Below are 13686 nucleotides of genomic sequence, written 5' to 3' on the forward strand. Positions count from 1 at the left end.
AAGAGGGGAAAATTAAGCATACACAGAGATTATCATGTAGTGCCAACATTTATTTTGGTGTTCAGTTCTTCCATGTCATCCTAATCTACAACCCCTTCTACTCATTCTACTCTGCCCACACCGTTTTTTGTAAGAAAGAGTACTCCTGGGGCTCTCTTAATAACTGACAAAAACCTTCCATTATATGTAATCTAGCCCAATCATAAGTTCAACTGATCATTTATAATATATACACATTTTACTGAGCACCTAGCACCTTTTTTTGATGCCAGGCAAAAACTAAGCACTTCACACATATTTCTCTATTTAAACCTCACAATCTGGAAAAGTAGGCATTACTATACATACATGAGAACACTGGGCTGTGTGGCACAAAGCTCTTAAGTGGCAGTGCCAGGCCTCCAGTGAAGGTCTGTCAACTCCAAAGTGCTTCAAACCACTATGCTATATTGCAGGACCTTCCAGGCTCCAGGCAGGTAAAAAGCGCATACACATTCACTGTAAGTCTAAGCTAGAATGTGGGCTCAGTATTTCTGGATCGTCCTATTTTTTAAGGGTAGCCAGAAATCTGGATTTTTGCATGAAATCTGTTAAATTTTTGCTAAAACTTTTTTTTTTTTTTTTTTGCCTTTTTGTACAAGGGCCAGCTAAAAACACATCTGATAAATGTGGCCCAGGGGCTCCCCAGTTTGCCATGTCCACTACGCTGCTTCCCAACTCAAATGTGCCTCAGCAGCCAGACAAGCTCCTGCCGTGGCACATGTTTCTACTGGCCTCAGGAAGATATGCACATAGTTCCTCTCAGGCAGCATGCTGCCCAGCTCCCCCCAGGGAAAGGACTGCAGCTCCCTGCCAGCGTCTTCCGTAAAACAGATCTGCAGAACAAGGACAGCAGCTACCAATCTTTTCCAATTGAGTTAATTCAATTCATGTTTATTAAAACCAGCTGGCTTTACGTATAGTCATGTGCAGTCACTTTATCGCAGCAACTGGGTCACCTAAGTATTTCCCCTAACAGCCTGGAGAAGAGGTACAGCAAAGGCTCTATCGACCTGGCTTGCTACCTTCCCATTCCAACCAACTATTAAATTCTGTTTCCTATCTAGACAGGGTATATAATCTCCACACTTAAAACACTTTAAACCAGTCCTACCGCTGAAGGAAGAGAATATAATGTAACCAATCAGGAAAAGAAGAAAGCAATAATACTTATTTCTCTAGCGGAAGACCTGAATTTTCAATGATATCACTGTGTACAGCAACAGAAATATTGGTTCATCTCATCAATTCTAAGACAACCTCCCCCCCTCACACACACACATGTGTCTGAAATTGGGATGCATTTTATAATAGTGTGATACAGTTTAGTTGACAGGATTTTTTTCTTTCATTGAGGTAAACAATGGCATGTCTTGAGTCTTGAAATACAGAATGTTTGAGAGAGAAAAAGGGGAAGGGGTAGTGACAGGTACATAGACTGGAGAAAAGAAGAAAAGTGAAATTTTGAGAAGAGTATTCAGGACACTTGTGCTACCTTATATAATAGTTATTCATCACTAATAAATTAGTTCTATAGGAATTAGGTGGGAGTTGAAGATTGGAAGCAAGACCTGGGAGCAGCTGACTGCACTAGAACACCCAGAAGTTTGTTCCATCCCAAAGGACTCTGGAGTTAGTCATGAACCTCACTGAGCCCTGTCATTTTATCCCACAAATGGCTGCTTGGTAATCAGAGGCTCTTTGGCAAGGAGCATCCTCCAGAGTGATATCCTTCCTAAGTACTTCTGCCTGTAAAACAATCCTGCTAAGTTAGGAAGCCAATATGACCCTTTATTATGCCACGGCAGTGGCAGTATTCAGAGAGATGAGATGACTCCTGTAAAGGAGATTCTTTAACTAGAAGAGCTGGATTAGATAATTTCAATTTTAATGACTTCATTTTATAATCCTGCGAATTCTACTTCCTGCCCTAACGTACTATCTTTTTAGAAGACTTCTTTAAATCAGAGTAAAACCAAAATGTTAAACTTTGTCTCTGGGGAGTCTCTGATGAGTTTCTTTTGGAACATGCATCCCCTGTGCCTACTTACTACAGATCTGTTGGCATCATTTGCTCCCCAGACAATACAGTGGGCTGGCAAGTCATACATATGAAGCATTTTAACTGCTAATACACAAAATCAAGAGAGCCAATTACTATGAATAACACCCCCTACATACACATATCACTCATGAAACATTAAGTTCTCCGCAGTTACAGGTACTATCTGAAGGAAAAAAATAAGAGTTTTCCAACTGGTGTTGAATAAAGAACTAGAGTTACTAGACGAGTAAATAGTAGCCCCACTCCTAAGAACGCCAAATAAAGATCTTTCTCTCCTACAGTTAGCTTCTTGCAAGAGCCACCAATGGAAAATGACACGAGAAAATGGGTTGTAGGGCAGCAGAGCACCTTCTGCTCTAGCCACCATAATTTTGACTTAACGACCTATCTTCAAAATTGATAATGCAAAATCAGGTGGGGCTTTGGAAGGGCTTAGACAAGCTCGTTCAAGTTTGCAGCTAACATTTCATTTTAACCTACAATCTCAACTTAGAAATGTTTTAAAGAGTCACAGACACTCTGACAGGAAAAAAACAAAAACAAAAACAAACCTTTTCTTCACAAATTTACCTGGGTCATTCTCTATATCAGGTGTGTCCAAATAAGGTACACCAGGGGTTGTGCTATTTTGATCCACTGGAGAGCAGGAAGAAAATATTAGAACTTTTGATTTATAATGTATAACCATAATGTGTATCACAAACACACACACACACACACACACACACACACACACACACTGCTCAAAAGCCTTTTATTAACAGAGGTGTTTTTTTAAGTTTGGAGTCCACTGCTCTATCAAACTACACATTACTATAAGAAAATTCAATATTTAAGAAAATATAATAAGCACAAATATAAAAACCATAAATATAAAACCATAAACATAAATGCAGAACCATATTCATACACAGAGAGCACAAAAAAGAGAATGATAAAGCAAATGTGGTACAATTTTAATATTTAGGGAACATGAATAAAGAGTACATGAGAATTCTTTGCACTGTTTTTGCAACTTTTCTGCAAGTCTAAAATTATTTTAAAATTAAAAAATCCAAAAATCAAAATCTAAAAGTAAACAACTGAAACAAAAGTGAAAACTATTCATTTTCAAAAGAATTACTTCTTAAAAAGGATTTCTTCAAATAGCAAGTTGCCCTACTGCTCTAATACAGAGGTCCCCAACCCCCAGGCCACAGACCAGTACTATCTGTGGCCTGTTAGGAACCAGGCCACATAGCACGAGGTGAGCAACTGGCAAGCTAGCAAAGCCTCATCTGTATTTGCAGCTGCTCTCCAGCGCTAGCATCACCACCTTAGCTCCACCTCAGATCATCAAGCATGAGATTCTCATAGGAGCACAGTCCCTGGTGCCAAAATGGTTGGGGACTGCTGCTCTAAGAGGTTTGGTAAACTACAGGCCCTGGGCCAATTCCCTGTCTTTATAAAGTTTTTTCCAAAGATAGCCACATCCATTCATTTACTGCTGCTTTGGAGCCAACAAGTCAAAGCTAAGTAATGCTGATAGAGACAGGCCTAAAATATTTACTATCTGGCCCTTTACAGAAAAAATTTGTCCAACCCCACTCTAAAATATTTGTTTACATAAAATTCCTTGAACAATAGAGTCAGTAAGGAATAGGACAAAAAAAATATTTGAAATCAAAGTATTACACACTACAGTGAGTTATCAAAAATGATTAGCAAGCCCTGCTAAAATCATAAGTCATTAGGAACAAAATTTTAAATGAATATAACAATTTCTTCCTTCTCTAATTAATACTCTGAATATCCTTTGATGACTAGGAAAACAATAAAAAATAGTGGACGCAAGCTCTGGAAAATAACAAAGTTGTCAGGGCAAATGAGATGGGTTATCCAAAAAATAAACAAACTGTTGTTTTGAGAAGCAGAAAGTTTGGGTACTGATCTATACAGAATAAACAAGCCAATGACAATTCTTCCTTACTAAACAATTATATCCTGAAGATATTCTTTTCACTAGTTGCCAGATCACAGGGAAAATCAATATCCTAAGGCCAACAAACATGTTCCGACCTTCTCCAATCATTTAAAACAACCGCCGGAACTCTGATCTGGAAAGCTTGCTCCTAGAAACTAAAATGCTACTGTTGCCCCGTCTGGGTGACACCTGCTATTTCAATTCAGGGAAGCCAAACCTAAACTAATAGCACCCTTCTGCCTAGGAAATAAAACCCAATTCGTCAGTTTGACATCCAAAGCTGCGGAGCCAAATTTCTCAAGTCCAGTGATTTTCAAACTTTTTGGTCTTGGAACTCCTTTAACACTCAAAAATTATTGAGAACTCCAAGGAGCTTTTGTTTATTGGGTTTTATCTATCAATATTTACTGTATTTGAAATTAAAACTGAGAACATTTTAATACACAAGCATACAGTTCATTAGTCATCAGACTGATTATATAACCTCATTATATATCTTTGCCTCTAGAAAACTCTACTGAACACTCATGAAAGAATGAGAGTGAAAAAGACAAAGGACATCTGAGCATTATTACAAAAACGGTTTTGACTTCAAGAATCCCAGGCCATATTTGAGAACCACTGTTCTAGTTAAACTAAACACACCCCCACTATCTCATATATATATTTAGCTTGGCCATTTCGTCTTTCTGGGAAGTTCCTCCCCATCTCTGCCTATAAAAATCCTTCAAAGCTCCATTACCTGACTCTGCCAGGCAGAAGTTCACCCTCTTCCTTGATACCCCATAACATCTGAAACCTCTTTTAAAAGGCCTTCTCCCAAGTCCCCTTATACTGCAATTACTTGTAAGAGTGTCTTGTCTCTGCTACTAGACTACAAGCTATGTGATAGCGGTTATTGGGTCCAAGTCATCTTTTCATCCCTATTAACACTCATATCCTAAGTAACACATAATTGGAGACCAATGAACATCTAAGAGAATAAATCAGCAGGCCTAAGTAAATTTGGAAGAATAAGCAAAAAGACATATCCGATTGCCCCTTATTGACCCTGTGACATTTAAAGACTGCTTGATGTTGAAACACTCACACTAAAATTCCTGAAGGAATAAGGTTTACATAATTGCTTGCATCACCCTTCATCCCTCTGGTCACGTAAGTTGCTCAGGTTTAAGTGCTGACACAGTTGTCCTCATAAATGCAATGCAGCCTGGTCCCTGAGAGGCTTGTTAAATCATAAAGTCAGAGACTGGCTACTTGCCTCAGAAGTGACCACTAATGGTCCAGGACAGCGTATTGCCAAAACAGACCTCACAGGAGAAATAGGGCAATGTTTCCAGAGGGACGAAGGGGCAGGAGGCCAAAGAAATCTGGATGCCCTCTTGCCCTCTTCATTTCTGAATCCTGCTCTCCAAGCCCCAGATCTCTGCTTTGGCGCATGCCTGGGCTGGGAGATGACAAGCCCTTATTCTTTGTAAAAAAATAATTGTGTGTTCTGAAATGACACCTCTATTATGATTTCCAAATTGACATCTCTGTTTTAAAGCGGAGGCATCCAAGCCTCCCCATTTCACACACTAGTAATTATCGTTTAAGTTATCCAACGATAGGCACTCATCTGATCGCTGCAGGGCCGCCCCGCCCCAGTTTAGGGGTGCACTTGTGGCACATGATGCAGTTGCCAGCAGAGCCTGGCAGGCAATTCCTGCCCCTGCTAAGAGATAGACCAAGGCAAGGTGGTACTGCTAAAAGGCTAACCTCAGATAAAAACCAAACACATTACAGAAAGAACTCACAGCACCCACTGTGTGGACTGGTTTTATTTTACTATCATCAAGCATAAACAATTCATGGGGCTCAAAACAATGCCTTTTCATTAGAAAAGCTTTAAAACATCTTTACAAAGCATTAATGTATCCCTCAATACCTTCGTGTGGCGAGCTACAGCTGGTAAAACATCAGAGCACATCATAATCACAGACACCAAAAGGGAAGATACTGGAAACAGAACTCATGCATGGTATGCAATTGTATATCTAAAGGAACAAAAGTCTTGCCTGAAAAGTCAGCCAGGTACCTTTGGGAACATCTGAACCTCTGCTAATTTTTTGGTGGGTGGTTATTTATTTATTTTTTAAAATTTTTTCAGAGTAAACCATGATGTTATTTAAAAAAAAAAAGTGTGTGTGTGTGTATATAATATATATACTTATATATATATACACACTTATATATATAAGCATATATACTTATATATATAATGTATATATAAGTATATATATTACATAAGTATATATTATATATATAAGTATATATTATATTATATTATATTATATTATATTATATTATATTATATTATATTATATTATATATATGTATAAAATAAGACAATTACAGCACAAAACCAGGCACCTTCGACCAAATCACCACCTCTCCTTGGATCCCTCTTCACCCTAAGCCTCTTCTTCCATATTCTCCTTCCCGAGCTGGAAGACACAGCAGATGCCCCAAAGGTCAGCACAAAGTACTCCCAGCTCGGGTCACTCTGCCCCTTTCTCTTGGAGTGCAGGACCACTACCCTTACTTAACTCCTGTTCTAAAAGATTTTCCCTATTAGGAAGCTCATTTTAAAACTCTAAGCCAAAAGGAGTGATTGCGGGAGAGAAGAGGGCAGTCTTCATTTGGAAGGTACATCCCTTTCCTGCTCCAGTCCCTGGCTAGGGGTTCTAGAAAAGGCTGGCAGTGGGTTTCATATAAGTCCATTAGAAGACTGAGGCCCTGCTTTACCAAGGGCAGCTCCTGCAAAGGCCAGGACCCGGGCTCACTCTCTGTGACTGCACGAACTAAGGGAGGCTGTTTGGGTTCAAGGAACATACATGCCTAACCCCATTACAAGGAAGAGACTTAGCCAGGAAAACTGATGAGTTGCACATATGGAAGCTTGAGTGAGAGATGGTAGTTTTGGGGTAATTTAGACAAATTAAGTTAGTATAGCAGAAGCTCTGAAGTAGCAGAAGCTTCTCACCTGGACTATAGACTGAACACAGGACAGCAGAAATGAGCATGAAGTCAGGCTAAACCTTAGAAGGATGCAGGCTGGTCTCCTCACACAGGCCTTGGTACTGGCCAGGACAGACTCTTACAGGCTCTAAAAAGGCAGAAGCCACTGTAAAAAGGAATAGGAGATGAGCAGGGAAAAAAGCAACAACTAGATCATTTTTGGCATTTTAATATCAAGACGATGACAAGCAGTAACAATAGCAAAGCAAAAAAGAAAAAAAAAGACTAATGTTTAACTGTCTCATCCATCCAAGTCTCACTCTGAAGTTCTTGCCCCATCTCCCCCATAAGCACCACTGAACTACAAAATCTATTTTAAAGCACCTGAACCAGTACAGACCCGCTGGAAACCAAGAGCCCCAGGCAAAGCTATCGCCTCTCTTGGGCCCAAGTAAGATGAGGGTTCTGGGAAAAGCACCTCATAACTCATGCAGAGCAGCGCGACACCGGGGATGAACTTGGGCTAAGGGCACTTGGGAAGGAGTTGGGTGGCAGTCAGTATCTGCGCTGACACGCAGGGAAGGGGGACTTCTTCATAATCCCAACTGTTTGGTACCACAGCCAAGCAAATGTGACTAGAAAGAGCTAGATTAGCAGAACTAGAACTCTGAAACAGACTGGACCATTCCAGCAGAATCCAGCCAGGGGCTGGAGAGATAAGGATAGAAGCACAAAGGTGATAAAGGCTGGTACAGAAGGGCTGGTCCTTCTTTGCAAGGACACTAGAATGCACTTTTTGCTGCTGGCTGATCAATCTCTAATGGCGAGTGCTGGCGAGGCAGCCCCGGCTCCGCGGGAAACTTAAAGCTGGTTCTCAAACCAGATACACTGTCCCCACAACTGCCTACCCCCCAGGTCCCTACTGGTTCCACAATCACCTGATTTTCACTTGGACTTCCTTATAGCTAAAATAGATATAAACGGCTAAACACAGACCCCAGAGCCCCTACCAGGGGGGAAAGGGAAGATTCTATTAATGTCATAGCCAAGAGGGTGGTTATTTTTAATACAACTGTAAAATGACTGGTTGGTACTATGCTTAGCTCTTGTATATCCTCGACATATTACACTACAATTATAAAACTTTATTCCATAATTAAAACTCACTTTTGTCGGCATCTGAATTCAAAGGCCTAAGGTGATCTAAATGGACATGTTTACTCTGTCTCTGAATCCATTTTCTCTGGGAGAACTGGGAGGTCTGCTCATAGACCAACGACATTTTTTTTCCCCTAGGAATTTACATCAGAGGCTTTTCACCTAAAGATGGGTATATCAATGATAACAAGTTCCACAGCTAGTTCTGATACCACATGCACATATACCCTCACAAACAGCAGCTATGATATACAGGTTTAAACTTTAATTAAGAGGCAGTGCATCCTAAATGACTGATTTCCCCCAAAATTAAGAAGACATTTATAGAATTAAATAATCCTGAATTCTCAGCTAATTTTATTCAGAATAACAGACAATTCCAAAATATCTATTTCTAGAACCACTAGTTCTACAAAGAATATATGGGTAGAATTATTTATTGCTTCAATATCCGGTACGTTTCTTCTTAGGTGATTTTTCACATTCACATTCCTGACCTGAAATTTTAAAAACCATTGACCAAGGCCACTTGCTCTTAAGTTACAGGCTACTCACACTGGTATGTTGCAAACACTATATAATATGAAGCAAAACCTTAGGGCCAACATCAAGAGGGCAAAGAGTAAGTGAAGCCTTACAAAAATGAGAAAAAAGGAATGCACAGTGGGCTAGGGCATTTATCAACCAGAGGCAAAGAGGCAGCCTTCTTGACATGTCTGTTCAAGTAATGAGGTTTCTGCAGTCTACAGAAATAGGCAAGAGGACAGACTCCAGCTAGGCCTCCAAACAGTCCACTATTAGCCCTTGAGCTAACACAAAACTCTAACTACAATGGCTTTTCTTATATCCTGGGTTCATTCTGAACTGCTTCTTTTAGTGGCCTTTGACTTTGATTTGCCTCTGGGAGTATACTACTCGCCCTTTCATCCTGATCTCGACTTCAGCAACCTTAATTCCTTTTGGACTCAGCATTTGACTCCACTGGAATAATTTCTCGACCATTTCCCTCTGTCTAGACAACATGAAATTGTTATAAATGACACCTAAAGCACAATTAGTAGAGAAACTGCAATTTCCACTCTCCTCCCCCGTTCCCCAAAAGAATGGCACATTAACATCCTCCAGCATGTCAATCAATAGTACCCTGAAGATTAACTCTGTGGAGCCTGGAAACCATTGAATTCCCAGCTTGCTAAATATTTACATGCATTTCCCCCCCGTATTATAAATAGAAGGTAAATTGTCTTCTTTTCACTAGCACTGGTTACAATCTCAGAGATCTGAATGCTGCTGAATCGATACCTGGGTAAAAAGTTCCACAGTTTGATTTAGGGGAATCACAGACAAACACAAACAGACAAGGCAAAGGAGGAGAGAAGCAATGTGAGAAAGGCATGACTCAAGATCACTAGAACCAGGCAGTACTATTTTAACTATTGTAAGAAAAAGATGGTTGGGAGCCACTGCCAGTTTCTTGTGAGATGTAATATTAAAGAAACAGCAAAATCAAGGACAGCGAATTATGAAATAACTTATCAATGGGTTTAAATGGGAGGGGATTCCCCCTAGGGGACATATGGCAATGTCTGGAGACAGTTTTGGTTGCAGCAACAGGGTGAGGGGAATGTACCTCTATCTAGAGGGTAAAGGCCAGGGATGCTGCTAAACCTCCTACAATGCAGAGGACAGCCTCCCACAATAAAGAATAATCCAGCCCCAAATGTTAAAAGTACTGATGCTGAGAAACCTTCTACTATATCTTAATGATCTGAGACTAACCAAGAGAAATTCTTAATAACTAATATAGGAAACGAGTCAGTGCTTTAGCTTTAGAATAGATTGCAATTTAAATTCATCATCTTGTGTCACTTACTAGCTTAGCTGTGTGACCTTGGGCAAATTCATTATCCTCAGCATCCAAATTTAAGGGAAATTTAAGGGGAAATCTCTCTTTCACAAGGTTGTTATGATTAAGTAAGAACATATGTAGAGTAGCCAGCACAAAATCCAATAAATTGCAACTATTTTTTCCTTCCTTAAATTACAACTCCCAAAGTATATATAGAGAACATGATGTGCCCTGGCCACCCAAGTCACTATGCCTAAAAAGGTAATTTCTTAGAAAGAAAGACATGTGTTGAAGGATGAGTACTGTAAAGGCATAATCAGGGACATCCGCACCTTAAGAATCACATGAGCCTCACTCAAACGAAACAAGGGTAATCAGTCATCTGTCTGTCCACCAATCTGTCTATTGGTCTAGCCAACCACTGATTCAAACCACAAATATTTACTGAGTGTCTACTTTGGGCTATACATTTGTATATAAAATAGATATGGTCCCTATAATAGCTAGTCTCCAAAGCTGGACCCCAAAGAACCATAATTCCTAATCTTGTTGCCTTGTGTGGTCCCCTCCCAAATTCAAACTGGAGACAGTTTTGGTTGCAGCAACTGGGTGAGTGAGGGGAATGTACCTGTATCTAGTGGGTAAAGGCCAGGGATGCTGCTAAACCAGCCTGTTACTTGCTTTAACCAAGAGAATGTGGCAAGCTGTGCCTGCTGGGCCTAGCCTTAAAGAGAACTGACAGCTTCTGCTTCTTCCCTCTTGGAACTGTCACTTTTGGAGACCCTAAGCGGCTAAGTAAAAAGTCTGGCTTCTCTGCTGGAGAGACCACATGAAGAGAGGAGTCCCTGAGACTACATGAAGAGGGAAAGAGGCCTAGCTGTCTCAACTGAGCCTCCAAATGACTCTAGTGAGACCCCAAGCAAGACCAGCAGAAGAACTTCCCAACTGAGCACAGTCTACCCAAAGAACAATCAAAGATGATAAAACTGTTATTTTAAGTTATTAAGTTTTGTTATGTGGTTTGTTATGCATCAGTAGATGAACAAAATAGTTCCTGATCTTGTAGAACTTTTGAGATAGTCACAACAGCAACATTAGAAATAAGTCCCTGAAGTTAGCTTACTAGCCTATAGTAATCACGTCTGTACTCAAAGGAACCTTGGCTATGAAAGCAAAGCACCACATGAGACATCTGGAAACAAACCTTTAACAATTTCATATATAGTTTATGAAATGCCAAGGGGCCTCAGTACACCAGAGATTTGGGGGGAAGAGGTGGTGGTATTGTTAAAGAGTTCCTAAGTGCTCTAAAACCTTCTCTAACTTAGTGTGTATCAAAATCGCCTGAAAACCCTTGTTGTAAATGAAGAATGTATGCCCCTTGCCCCAAGTTTCTGATTCAGCCGATCTGAGGTGAGCCTAGAAACTTGAATTCTAACAAGTTCCCAGGAGATACTGATGCTCCTGGTCTGGGAACCACACTTTGAGAACCACTGACCAAAGATATCAAAATAAACACATGCTGATACATTTACTCTCTCTGACCTTATCACATCCAAAATAGTACCATCTAAGAGAGCTGTCAAATTTAGTGGCTCTATGGAGGACTAAAAATTCAGCAGCTCTATTAGGATATCACAGCAATGGTCCTTTGCCTTCGAGGAGCTAACAGAAAATGATCAACCCAATTTCTGCCTCAATTCTTTCTGAGAACTTGTAAGAGACAAGTATTAAAAGGAATCAGACAGGGGATGTAGAGTACAGCACAGGGAATATAGTCAATAGTATCCTGATGGCTATATGTAGAGCCAGATGGGTGACAGAGTAATTGGGGGGATCATTTCATAAACTATATAAATGTATAACCAATGTACTGTATAACTGAAACTAATTTTTTTAAATCAAATTAAAAAAAAAAAGAAATCAGAAAAGCATGCAGAGAAGAGTGCCAAACTTCTAGGAAGACACTAGATTTTAAAAGTTTAAAGGAAAAAAAGCGTTCCTTCTTGTTTAAATTTTAAAATGGTTATGTCTGCTGAAAAGGAAATTAAGAAAACAATCCTATTTACAATAGCATCAAAAAGAATAAAATATTTAGGAATAAATTTTACCAAAGAAGTGACACAAATAAATGGAAAGACATCCCATGTTCATGGATTGGAAGACTATATTGTTAAAATGTCAATAATATCAAAAGCAACCTACAGATTAAATGCAATCCCTATCAAAATCCAAAGGGCATTTTTTGCAGAAAGAGAAAAAATATCCTAAAACTCATATGAAACCTCAAAAGACCCCAAAGAGCCAAAATATTGAGAAATAAAGAACAAAGTTAGAGATGTGGCACTTCCTGATCTCAAAACATGTTACAATGCAGTTACAGTAATCACAACAGTATGGTGATTACTGGCATAAACACACATATATAGACCAATGGAACAGAATAGAGAGCCTAGATATAAACACTTGTATTTATGGTCAAATGATCTTTGTCAAGGGTGCCAAGACTACACAATAGGGAAAAGATAGTCTCTCCAACAAACAGTACTGAGAAACTGGCTATTCACATGCAAAAGATAAAGATGGGTCCTTTTCAAGCCATATTTAAAAAATGACTTAAAATAAATTAAAGACCTAAATGTAAGACCTGAAACTCTAAAACTCCTAGAAGAAAACATAGGGGAATAGCTTTATGACATTGGAATGGACAATAATTTCTTATATATGACATCAAAAGCACAGGCAACAAAAGCAAAAATAGACAAAAGACTGCATCAACTTAAAAAACTTGTATAAAGCAAACAATCAACAGAGAAAAGGCAATCTATAGGAGAAAATATTTGCAAACTATCAGATAAAGGGTTAATATCCAGAAATAAAGAACATTTATAATTTAATAACAACAAAAATGAGCAAAGGACTTGAACAAACATTTATCCAAAGAAGATATACAAATGGCCAACGAACATATAAAAAGATGCTCAACATCACTTATCATCTAGGAAATGTAAATCAAAACACAATGAGGTATCACCTCATGCCCCATAAGATGGCCACTCTCAAAAAAAAAACAAAATAACAATGTTGGCGAGAATGTAGAGATATTGGAATCCTCATGCACTGTTGGTGGGATTGTAAAATAGTGCAGCTGCTATGCAAAACAGTGTAGAAGTTCCTCAATTAAAAACAGAACTACCATATATGATCCAGCAACCTCATTTCTGAGTGTATATCCAAAAGAATTGAAAATAGGATCTCAGTGAGATTATTTGTACACCAATGTTCACTGCAGAATTACTCATAATAGCCAAGATGTAGAAGTAACCTAAATGTTCATTGACAGATGAATGGACAGAGAATGTGGTATATACATACAATGGAATAATATCATTCAGCCTTTAAAAAGAAGAAAATCCTGTCATATGCTACAACATGGATGAACCTTAAGGACATCATGCTAAGTGAAATAAGCCAGTCACAAAAATACATACTACATGATTCTACTTGAGGTTATTGAAAGCAATCGAACTAGGAGAAAAAGGAAAAAGAATGGTGGATGCTAGGGGATGGAGAGAGGAGGGAAATGAAGAATTGTTCAATGAGTATAGTATT

The 13686-nt window shown here is 39.1% G+C and overlaps 1 protein-coding gene across 9 annotated transcripts in view; it reads right to left on the reverse strand.

Annotated features, from left to right (window-relative positions):
- The window catches only part of AMBRA1 (autophagy and beclin 1 regulator 1), a 149246-nt gene that overhangs the window by 94660 nt on the left and 40900 nt on the right, over nt 1-13686 (reverse strand). The gene's annotated exons all lie outside the window — the stretch shown is intronic.

The sequence above is a fragment of the Rousettus aegyptiacus genome, unplaced genomic scaffold (genome assembly GCF_014176215.1).
Source record: "Rousettus aegyptiacus isolate mRouAeg1 unplaced genomic scaffold, mRouAeg1.p scaffold_m13_p_5, whole genome shotgun sequence".
NCBI lineage: Eukaryota > Metazoa > Chordata > Mammalia > Chiroptera > Pteropodidae > Rousettus > Rousettus aegyptiacus.